This window comes from Euprymna scolopes, chromosome 44 (assembly GCF_053919585.1).
Source record: "Euprymna scolopes isolate OS-2025 chromosome 44, ASM5391958v1, whole genome shotgun sequence".
Lineage (NCBI taxonomy): Eukaryota > Metazoa > Mollusca > Cephalopoda > Sepiida > Sepiolidae > Euprymna > Euprymna scolopes.
The window spans coordinates 33,042,177-33,052,914 of record NC_136525.1 but is presented as its reverse complement, the minus strand read 5'-3'; the positions used below and the strand labels follow the sequence as shown (position 1 = coordinate 33,052,914).

At 35.9% G+C, this 10,738-nt stretch overlaps 1 protein-coding gene across 2 annotated transcripts in view; it reads right to left on the bottom strand.

Moving 5' to 3' along the window:
* Positions 1-10,738, bottom strand: part of LOC145268772 (thymidine kinase 2, mitochondrial-like) — a 121,177-nt gene that overhangs the window by 48,888 nt on the left and 61,551 nt on the right. Inside the window, exon 1 of one of the 2 annotated variants that reach the window (XM_080124379.1) lies at positions 1,645-1,720. The exons of the other annotated variant lie outside the window; for it this stretch is intronic. The gene's annotated coding sequence lies outside the window, so the exon portion shown is untranslated. Of the gene's footprint in view, positions 1-1,644; positions 1,721-10,738 lie in introns of those variants that run through there. 2 annotated transcript variants of the gene reach the window in all.

Sequence of the window (10,738 nt, the reverse complement as noted above, 5' to 3'; positions counted from 1 at the left end):
CGTATATATCAAAATATATATATATTTTTTTTTTATTTTTTTTTATAGATTTCGGTGTGCTAAAAAAGAATCTGCAAACCGTTTCGTCGCAAAAAAAAAAAAATAGTTTTCATGATATGAAGAAAGTGGGTGATCACTTTTCCATGTAAATTTAACTTAAAATGAGCACCCACTTTCTGGCCACCTGAGAGAGGGGTCATTCTTTTAAGTGTTTATTGGCTAAAAGATTTTTTCGATTTCTGTTTCTGTTTTCATCTTTCAATAAAGACACGAGGGCATAAAAAAGCCTGTTAAATATGCACTTGTGTACCAAACTCCTTGTTATAGTGTAGTATTGGCGAAAAATTAAAATTAGACGAAAACAAGTAGTTTTCCAAATATGAAGCCATGTAATTTTATGTTATCACAGCAGGCCATTTTTGTATGCTCAAGCACGCATGATGGTATTAACCCTTGAATTCTGGGACTATTTTCCATTTCACAGCCTAGCCTTCGTTTACGCTAAGTGCAAGCATAAACGAAGGCTGTTAAATGTGCACTCGCATACCAAACTGCCTTGTCACAGTGTAATATTGGTGAATTAGATGAAAAACAAGTAGTTTTACAAATATTAAACCATGTAATTCTATGTTATTACGGGTGGCCATTTTGTATGCGCAAGCACACTCATATGGTCGCTGCATGCACGTCAACCATATACAGAACTTTAGTCTGGGAGTGATCTTTTGTCTCAGAATACCCTCGATAATTATTGATAATCGAAACCGTTATTTTAATTTATCTATCATCAGTAAAGCCATTTTTTCCATGTTGCTGCTTAGCAACAATGATAGAACAATGAGCCGTGAAAATTCTACTGTGGGTAATTTGATAGCGTGTTTTTTGGGGTTTTTTTTTTGCATGACGTGGTTTGTAGGTTCAAACTTTGCAATAAAAATATAGGAGTGTGAAATATTCATTGATCATCATTCAATTCCAAACAACGTCCGGTCTCCCTGCTAGTATATATATATGGGTCGATCGGTAGAACTGCTGACTATCAACGCGACGGTTCTAGGTTCAATCCTTGGCTTGGGAGAGGTGCTAGTCTAGCGGCACTGATGAGTTGTGATACAACGAAATAGGACTGTATGTTGATGATTACAAATATATATATATATATATATATGTGCATATATATATGATTGTTTCTTAGTGCTCAATAACAAGTAGAGCAGTCTTATACTATAAATTTCTTTATTTAAGCAAACATTATTGACTACACATGTGCATACATGTTTCAGCTTTTAAAATCTAATGACATCAGGCCACTAGCCTCAACTGGTTTCAAATGCAAATGTTCAAGTTCTTTTTTTTTTCAAACTTTTTCCTTTTTATCATAAAAACAGGTAGAATCACATTTAATTTGAGATGGCGTGATTTAGCTGAGAGAATCTACAAATTTGCCACTCAGCAGTATTAGAAATATTACTATTATTAGTATTATTATCTATATCTTATTTTTCTTTTTACAGTAAAATAAATCAATCTACTACATATTTGTTGTATTGACAGCAGCAATAACCGATTAAATATATAAATATAATTAACTTAAAAATATGAACATTCTAAAGACAAAAAAAAAGGGTCAGAACTTTTCCTTACTTGTCTTTCGTCACCTATGCAGTCAACACTCTTCTTCTTCGTCTTCTTCTTCTTCTTCTTCTTCAGAACATCGAAATTATGTTTTCTCCCTCTTGCAAAAAAAAAAAAAAACTGTCCTCATATGCAGTCACTTTTAATTCCAATGGCACCCCAATTTGCATATCTCTCTTTCTTTGTACTGAATGGATTCCAGGTTCGAATGAAAATGGTTCTTTTGTGAATCCACCACCCACACATTTTCAACTCTGCAGAACCAACAGATTGTTGTTCAGTTCTGCTACACCGCCTCCCCCTGTCATCTAATGGTCACTTAAATGATAACTCAGAGCTGGTCCTCTTCGAGGTAAAGATATTTCCTCCTAAGATGACTCGTCTGGAGAAGTGTTATTTGGTGCAGACGCATCATCTTCTTCAGAGGAATCACCACGTGCCCCATTAATGGTAATCAACCTCACACTCGGGGTTGAGAGCTTGCTGTCACTTTCGTCCTTTGTGGTATCCAGGCCTATAACAAGACACAAATTCCTTACATGGCATCTGGTCAACAAGAACGTTTTGTGGGCTTTTCACTTCTATGACCCATCCACGCATATAAGAGATCACACACCATCCAATTGGGGTTTTTACCCAAACACGATCACCCACATTGTAGCTATTTTACTGCTGTTAGGACTGCATCTACGGACAGTTTATATTCCTTCACCAAACTTGCAAGTGTATCAAGTCGCCGTCTGATCAGCATTTCACTTGCTGCTTTAGTGCACACTCTAGCCTTCCCCGTGAGGGTGTCTGTGATCCATTTGTGCACACAGACAGAGTCAGTGTGAAGATACAGTATGGTTGCTTCCCACATCAATGCCATGTTCACTCATTTTAGCACAGCATCAAGCTCCACCAGATTATATGCTGTATCTTTTTCCTATCACAACCAGCTCACATCCTCCATGGCGGCACCAGCGATACTCCACTGTCTAAGGAGCTTGCATCAACCCACATGCCTAGCACAGGACCATCCACACATCACTTTCCTCATACAAGGTCTTCTTGGTGCACTCTTGCAGCAATCTCTTCAATCATTGTTGTTAAAAGACCGTCAGTTGCTTTGTCATCCCAACCTTTTGTTACATCCACTACTCTCCTTTTAGTGAACGCTGCAGCCACCCTGAGCCACTTAACCATTGGGTAGTGCTTAATTAACTTTTCACATGTCGTCGGGTAGGAACACAGGGTATGCTGGGGATCCCATTCCATCGTTCCCATACCGAACTGATAATCCAAGCACTCTCACACCATTCTGCAATCACTCCAGTTCGTTGCTCACTAATCCCAAATCAGCCAACTTTGGTTGCGGAAACAACATCCTCATTGATAAATACATCATCAATGTACATCGATGTTGCCTGCCAGATATCGTTCTTCCTCGAGAATGTAGCTTCAACAATAGCTCACATGATGGATAGTGCTACATTGAGCCCAAAACCCATGCACGTTAGGCAGAACCTTCGAAAATTAGTCTGGTTGGCCACAAGGATTCATGCATACGCACTTGTAGATATGCCCAAGTAATGACACATTGGAGCCTTTCCTCCTCTATTCTCTAAGCTTTTGTGCGCAAACATCAGTGTGCGACATGTAGACCTCGACATGTTCACACGAATGTCCAACACAGGGCGCACTTTTGACTTATTTCTTGGAAAACGGACATTAATGGAATCAGGCCTTTCAGGGAACCAAGCGCTCAGGATAGGGAAGTAACCATCCATTGCTAAACTACGTTTCCAATTCTGTTGAATTTGGTCGAACATTGGATACTCCAGTATTTGTTGGTAAGTCCATTGGGTGGCTGATTGCTTGACCATTTTCACAATGCTTTGGTTTGCTCATTGAAATCAGCATTGAAGTTTGGTTCCTCTAATCTGATCGCGGCACAGGCACAAAGCTCCGTTTTAGCAAAAAAGGCATTGCTGAATCGATTTATGCGAACTGCACCCAACATTTTGATTATGGCCATTCTGATCAGTATATCGAAGTCCAACAGCGGTGGGTGCATGACCAGAACATCAACTTTCATGGGGCTTGCATCTTCTATTGTCAATGTGATAGTCCTGACACCCTTGCTGAGGAGAATTTCACTGTCGACTGTTAGGATCTCCGATGCTGACCGATTCCAGTGGTCTCACACTGATTCAATCTCAAGGGACTGAGAGCATCCAGAATCTACCAATGGCATGAACTTCTTGTCACTAGCAACAACTTCCATCACAGGGATTTTAATTTGAATGGGGAGAGGGTGGCGCTGACGTCTCACCTCTGTTCCTGTTTCCTAGACACTCTCTTGCTATATGCTCTGTTTTGTTGCAAGAAAAATAGCGCATAGTTGATCTATCTCTCTGATTGCTACCACTGTCGTGCTGCATGCAGTTTCAGACCAGCATATGAAGCAGTTAACACCAGGCATTGGTGTGTACAGGGCCTGTCTAGTTTGTGCAGCAGCAGCAGCAGCAGCAGCAGCAGCAGCAAGATACTCGTTCCTGTTGTCCACTAACACTGCGCATGAGCAGTTCTTTCAATGATAGAGTATCCATTCTAGTTGACGACCGCAAAAGTCCCCTGATAGGGCACAATAATCCACTTTTTATCCAGCATTCTGGTGGCATTTCGCCCACCAGCTGTACCAACCATTACAAGTCCATCAGAAACTCATCTACAATCTCTCCCTGACATAGGCGGCGAGTGGTGAATCATTCGAAGGCCGCAAATGGGTCTGTTTTTATCAGAGCATGTTTAATTTTCTCAATGTCGTTCCACTGTATTTTCTCAAGCCGCATCCTTCAATATCAATGGCAGGACTCGTTCCACCTCCGTTAATTTTGCATAGCTCACATGTCAACTCCTGGTCCTCCAACCAATCTTATTATTGGAGTATCCGTCACTGCACCACTGAATTCGCAGATCAGCCAAATGTCAAACTGTCTTAACACCATACTGATAATGCCGAAATAGTTTGAAAAAGAAAAAGGGTCAGAAGTTTTCCTCACTCATCTTTTGTTGCCCACATAGTCAACAGTCGTATACTTCTCTTTTTCTTCACAAAATCACAATTATGTCCAATCACACAAATGAGATTACGTTCTTTCCCTCTCGCAAAAAAAAAATGTCCTTGTATGCAGTCGCTTTTAATCTCAATGACACCACAATTTGCATATCTCTTTTTTCTTTGTACTAGACAGATTCTGGGTTCGTATGATAGTAGTTCTTTTGTGTTCATCCTATTTTATTAACTCTGCAGAACCAACAGATTGTTTATATATGAGCTTTTTTAATTGGAATTCATTATAGAGATGAGTATTCTTTATTAATTTTTTATTTGTTGCAGACTATAATCCTCATCTTTCTTAGTTGTTGTTTCACGACATTTCGGCCAACTATTCCTCTGGCCTTCATCGGGTGATAACCGCGACGGGATAGGAACTCCGAATCTCCTAACTGCATTCTCAGCAATCACTGAAATCCATAGTTGTTGTCATCTCACCACATTAAGTAAGCCTCTGGCCGACTTTGGGTAGGATTGAAACTGCTATCTTCAGACAATTCTGACCTGGAACAATAGAGATTCAATGTCTATCCACTAATTATATTGGAATCAAGAATTTGGAACAGAATCGGTAATTGTATCGTAGTTAGGAATTTGGAACAGAATCAGTAATTGTATCGTAGTTAGGAATTTGGAACAGAATCAGAAATTGTATAAGAATTAGGAATAGAATCGGTAATTGTATCGGAGTTAGGAATTTGGAACAGAATCGATAATTGTATCGTAGTTAGGAATTTGGAACAGAATCACTAATTGTATCGTAGTTAGGAATTTGGAACAGAATCGGTAATTGTATCAGAGTTAGGAATTTGGAACAGAATCGGTAATTGTATCGGAGTTAGGAATTTGGAACAGAATCGGTAATTGTATCGTAGTTAGGAATTTGGAACAGAATCAGTAATTGTATCGGAATTAGGAATTTGGAACAGAATCGGTAATTGTATCGGAGTTAGGAATTTGGAACAGAATCGGTAATTGTATCGGAGTTAGGAATTTGGAACAGAATCGGTAATTGTATCGGAGTTAGGAATTTGGAACAGAATCGGTAATTGTATCGTAGTTAGGAATTTGGAACAGAATTGGTAATTGTATCGGAGTTAGGAATTTGGAACAGAATCGGTAATTGTATCGGAGTTAGGAATTTGGAACAGAATCGGTAATTGTATCGTAGTTAGGAATTTGGAACAGAATCGGTAATTGTATCGGAGTTAGGAATTTGGAACAGAATCGCTAATTGTATCGGAGTTAGGAATTTGGAACAGAATCGGTAATTGTATCGGAAGTAAGAATTTGGAACAGAATCGGTAATTGTATCGGAATTAGGAACAGAATCGGTAATTGTATTGGAATTAGGAATTAAGAAAGAATCAGTAATTGTATTGGAATTGCAAAAAATATTTTAATTGTTTCATCTCTACAACAGAAATAACAGTGATCAAAGTCAAACAGCCTGAACTATTTGTGGTTTGCTGTGGGGAGAGTACATGAGAAACAGTTGTTGATACATGACATCTGCAACGAATGTGTGCTGTGCGTGTGGTACTAAGTTATACTGATCTGAAATAAGACTTTTATTGTAAAAATGTATGCAAGAATAAGGTAACTTCATTTAGTATAATACATGTGTTGATGAAAACATTCTTCATACTTTGTAATTTTAAACTATTTTTGGCTATTAGAAGTGTTGAGGTAGAGGGAGGCCAACATTTTTGCCACTCTGCGTGTTGGGTGAACCACCATCGTTACTTGTATATTCGTCTGTTTCTACATGTTGACGTTTAGGCAGCCATAACTCATTGAATGCTGTGTCCCCATTAGTTGAGAAAGATTGTCCTCTACTCTTGTGACATCTACTGGCACCAATTTCAACATTACTTGCAAATAAGTCATTAACAACTGCAAAATTACGCTCTCCTTATCTTTGAAACTTAAAAATAAAATGAATGTTGCCTAAATTTTTTTCTTTTTCAGAAACAAAATTAAAACATACCTTCCATTAATCATACCACTAGCTTTAAGTTTAAATATCACCCCAACCTCCTCTGACCTAAATGAAAAGAAAGTAGCTTATACAAGTTAGTATTTAGGGAGCAGTTGCCATTAGTGACATTATAGTTTTATTCTAACTTGTTGAAAAATACTAATCTTTTATCATAATTCAGTATATTTGAAAAATAAAAATAAAATGTGGTTGCCCAAATTTTATTGGGAAGGTGATATGCAGTAGTTACATGAATTGTTTTTTCTTTTGTTGAGATTTTGACATGCTGAAAGTTTGTTGAGATTTTGACATGCTGAAAGTTTGTTGAGATTTTGACGTGCTGAAAGTTTGTTGAGATTTTGACATGCTGAAAGTTTGTTGAGATTTTGACGTGCTGAAAGTTTGTTGAGATTTTGACGTGCTGAAAGTTTGTTGAGATTTTGACGTGCTGAAAGTTTGTTGAGATTTTGACATGCTGAAAGTTTGTTGAGATTTTGACGTGCTGAAAGTTTGTTGAGATTTTGACGTGCTGAAAGTTTTTGAGATTTTGACATGCTGAAAGTTTGTTGAGATTTTGACGTGCTGAAAGTTTGTTGAGATTTTGACATGCTGAAAGTTGTTGAACCCAATTTAGTATTAGGTACTGGCATAGATCGATATAAAAATAAGAATTAAAAAGAGGTTTAATAAAAAGAAGTAAAATCTTTTAGTGAGTTATCTATAATATATTTCTCTTAGTCTGTTTGCTGATGCCACTTTTTCTTGGAAACTACTGGACCTATCCAAAATTTTGTAAGGACCTTTGTAATGATAAGGTGCAGTGAACTAAGTATTATGGTATTAATTTGATGCACAGCTATGGATTAATAGCGATTCGTATTTAGTGCAAAGATGAGCCCAAATTTAACCATATCAACCATCAACTTGGCGTAAAGCACTCATTCTTAATCAACGGGCTGTAATTATTACCCATTTTTTTAAATCTAATTAAAAATATTTTATTTAAAACAATTAAGATATCTATAAAAATATTTGTTTCACAAAATAATTAGATTTAAATAAATTATTTTTATATAACAAATGATTTTTATATAACTTTATTTATAAAAATATTTGTTTCGCAACATAATTAGTTTTAAATAAATTATTTTTATATAACTTAAATGATTTTTATATAACTTTATTTATAAAAATATTTGGTTCGCAACATAATTAGTTTTAAATAAATTATTTTTATATAACTTTATTTATAAAGTTATATAAAACCTAATTCACTAAAACATGTTACTTGCCTATTTTTCATTCCAAGTTTTGTATCAATTCGAGTTCATGCCAACGTGTCAGCTAATTTACAAAGTGTTTTTGTCCTATTTCATACACAACAATGTTACGAGTGAGTATTTCTATAAAATAATAATAAAAAAATCAATAAAAGTTTAAAATGCGTGCTAACATATTCTAGACAGTCCTAATGATCAAATCTCAAAAGTTTTAATTCACGAAATATTTTAAAGATCAAAGTATAGTAATAAGGGAAGATGATACTTCATAATGGCGTTTCTTTTAGTTGCCGTTCAATTTATGAGGCACCCATTTTTCAAAATTTTTCTCAAGTCATTGGAAATCCTTGCGTATATTATGACTAATTCAATTCAGAAGCAAGATCTCGAACAGTTGTGCGCAGATTGGCTTACATCAAGGCTCTTAATTGATCATCGTCAACATCTGATGGCCGACCACTACGCTCATCATTTTCAAGACTCTCGTCGCCAACACAAAATTTCTTAAACCATTATTGTGCTGTGCATTCAGTAGTGCTTTCCTGGGCCAAACGCTTCATTGATGTCACAAGCTGTTTCAGCAGCTTTTCGACCTAGCTTGAATTAAAATAAGAAAATTGCGCAAATTTGCTTTTTTTCCATCAACGTTCTGAAAAGATTACATAATTGTTTTAAAACGATTGTAATTTAAACGATTAGATAGAATGAAAAACACTCTTTAAAATGATATATACAGTAAAGGTATTATGACAAAAACTTATTTGAAAATATATCATTTGAAATCAAAATTAAAAATTCCGCAAAAACTTTCTTCTCGACCTAATAGAAAGACAAAAGTCTGCAAAAATTAAAATAAAAATTCTTCTTGAATAAATAAATAAACTAAAAAGGCGAGAATTGTATTTAAGTAATGAGTGCTTATTCAGAATTACCCCTATATTACAAAATAAAAAAAAAAAAACGATGCACGCACTCATGACGGAAAAAAATATCATACACCAAAAATCATATAAAGTGATCAAGCAGTTTTATTTTTAAATAAGAAAATCAAATTTTGTAGCTAAGAAGTGACTAGGGACGATATTATGACATCATCTAAAAACAGACTGAAAACAAAAGAGATAACTCCAAATAATTCAAACTTGCCAGATTATAGAAAGCCATTCTTAACATGGGGACATTGGAAAAACTCAAATTCACTTAAAAATAATTTTCTTTATAAAAAATAAAACAATTTGATCAATTTACATAATTTTTGGAATGCAATATTTTCTTTCTATCGCGGATGCATATATCAAACAGATTTTTCTTTATTTATGTTTTTTAATATAAGGGAGAATTCTGGACAAGCCCTGTGAAATGAAATGAAAAGAAGGAGTAAGCTGAACAAATGGAGGTAGACAACTTTTTAAGATTTTAATAAACAAAAGATATCGCAAAAATTGAATTTTGTCTGCCTTTCTCTGCATAATTACCAAAACAAAACAATGAAAAAAATTAAGAAACTTTCATTTTGTTTTTTCTTTTCCAAATAGGACGATAGTTTCACATAACAATTTCATAAAAAAAAACATTTCTTAGTTGTTATCAGCAGTCGAGTTGTTGTTTTTTAGATTTTTTTTTCTTGTTAGGCTGTACAGTTAACTTGCTAATTTTCGTTTCGTTAAAATTTGCATTCCCTTCCACTTTTTCCATACGTTCGCACCATTTTGAAGACTAATGAAGTCAACTTTGCCGAATTGTCTTTTAAAGCATTTTAAAAGTAAAATTCTATTCACGGTCAAGCATCATTTCAAAAAGTCTCTTTACGTAAATTTGTAAACAAACATTTCCGGTGGTTTAAATCTAAGGTAAATATGTTGTAGGGCTAATACATATGTTAACCCCGCAAACTGAAGAAAAATAAAAAGTGAGTTGAACACAACCAAGCAAAGATGACCAAGGCGGATATAAAATTTATATAGAATTTATTTTCTTGAAATAGAAAATAAATAGAAAAATTATCTTCTGCAGAAACGGGATGTGTTCGTTGAAATCAGGTCTTTCGGCAGGACTAGTAGTGGTAGGTCTTCATAGGCCTGAGGTCTACAAGCAGGTTATGTCTGGCTGGTCTGTAATTGAGGTACTTACTGGGAGTCGGTCGGAAACTGGGAAGTTTTCCTTTAAAAAGGCTGTGGCCTGCAGTCCTACACGTATGAGGTTTAAGAACCGAGTTGCCCTGAAAATGGGCAGTTGATAAGAGGTGTCTTTAAATGGACTGTTGTAGTGTTGTTGGTGCGGACGATAGCAGTTACACTGAGAATATCAGTGAGTGTATCGTTGCTGTAGGGTTGACTACTGCCTGTAGAGTCGTCTGTTGAAGCGGTCATATGAGTGAGCGGAGAGCTGCTGTGCCTGCTGATTCCGAGATGCCTACTGACAAGATGGACAAATCATTGTTCTTATATAGCAATTTCAACCTAGAAATCAGCTCCAGATTCAACTCAGAAAATATACTTTTTTGCGCATTTTAATTGGCTAGAAAGTCAATAGCCTCTGTCATATGGGGTGTCTTCATCTACGTCCACAAAAGAATGAATTTTGTTGGGTTGAGGGGTTGATGAAATATTTTCGTTTTTATATGTTAGCTGGAAGGGTGCGTAAAGGCGCATGCATGAGAGGCGAATTTTATGCATTTCGTCTAGAGGAATCGGAGTGTTGACATCCAGTTGGTGAGTAGATATGTGTTGCGTGTTGTTA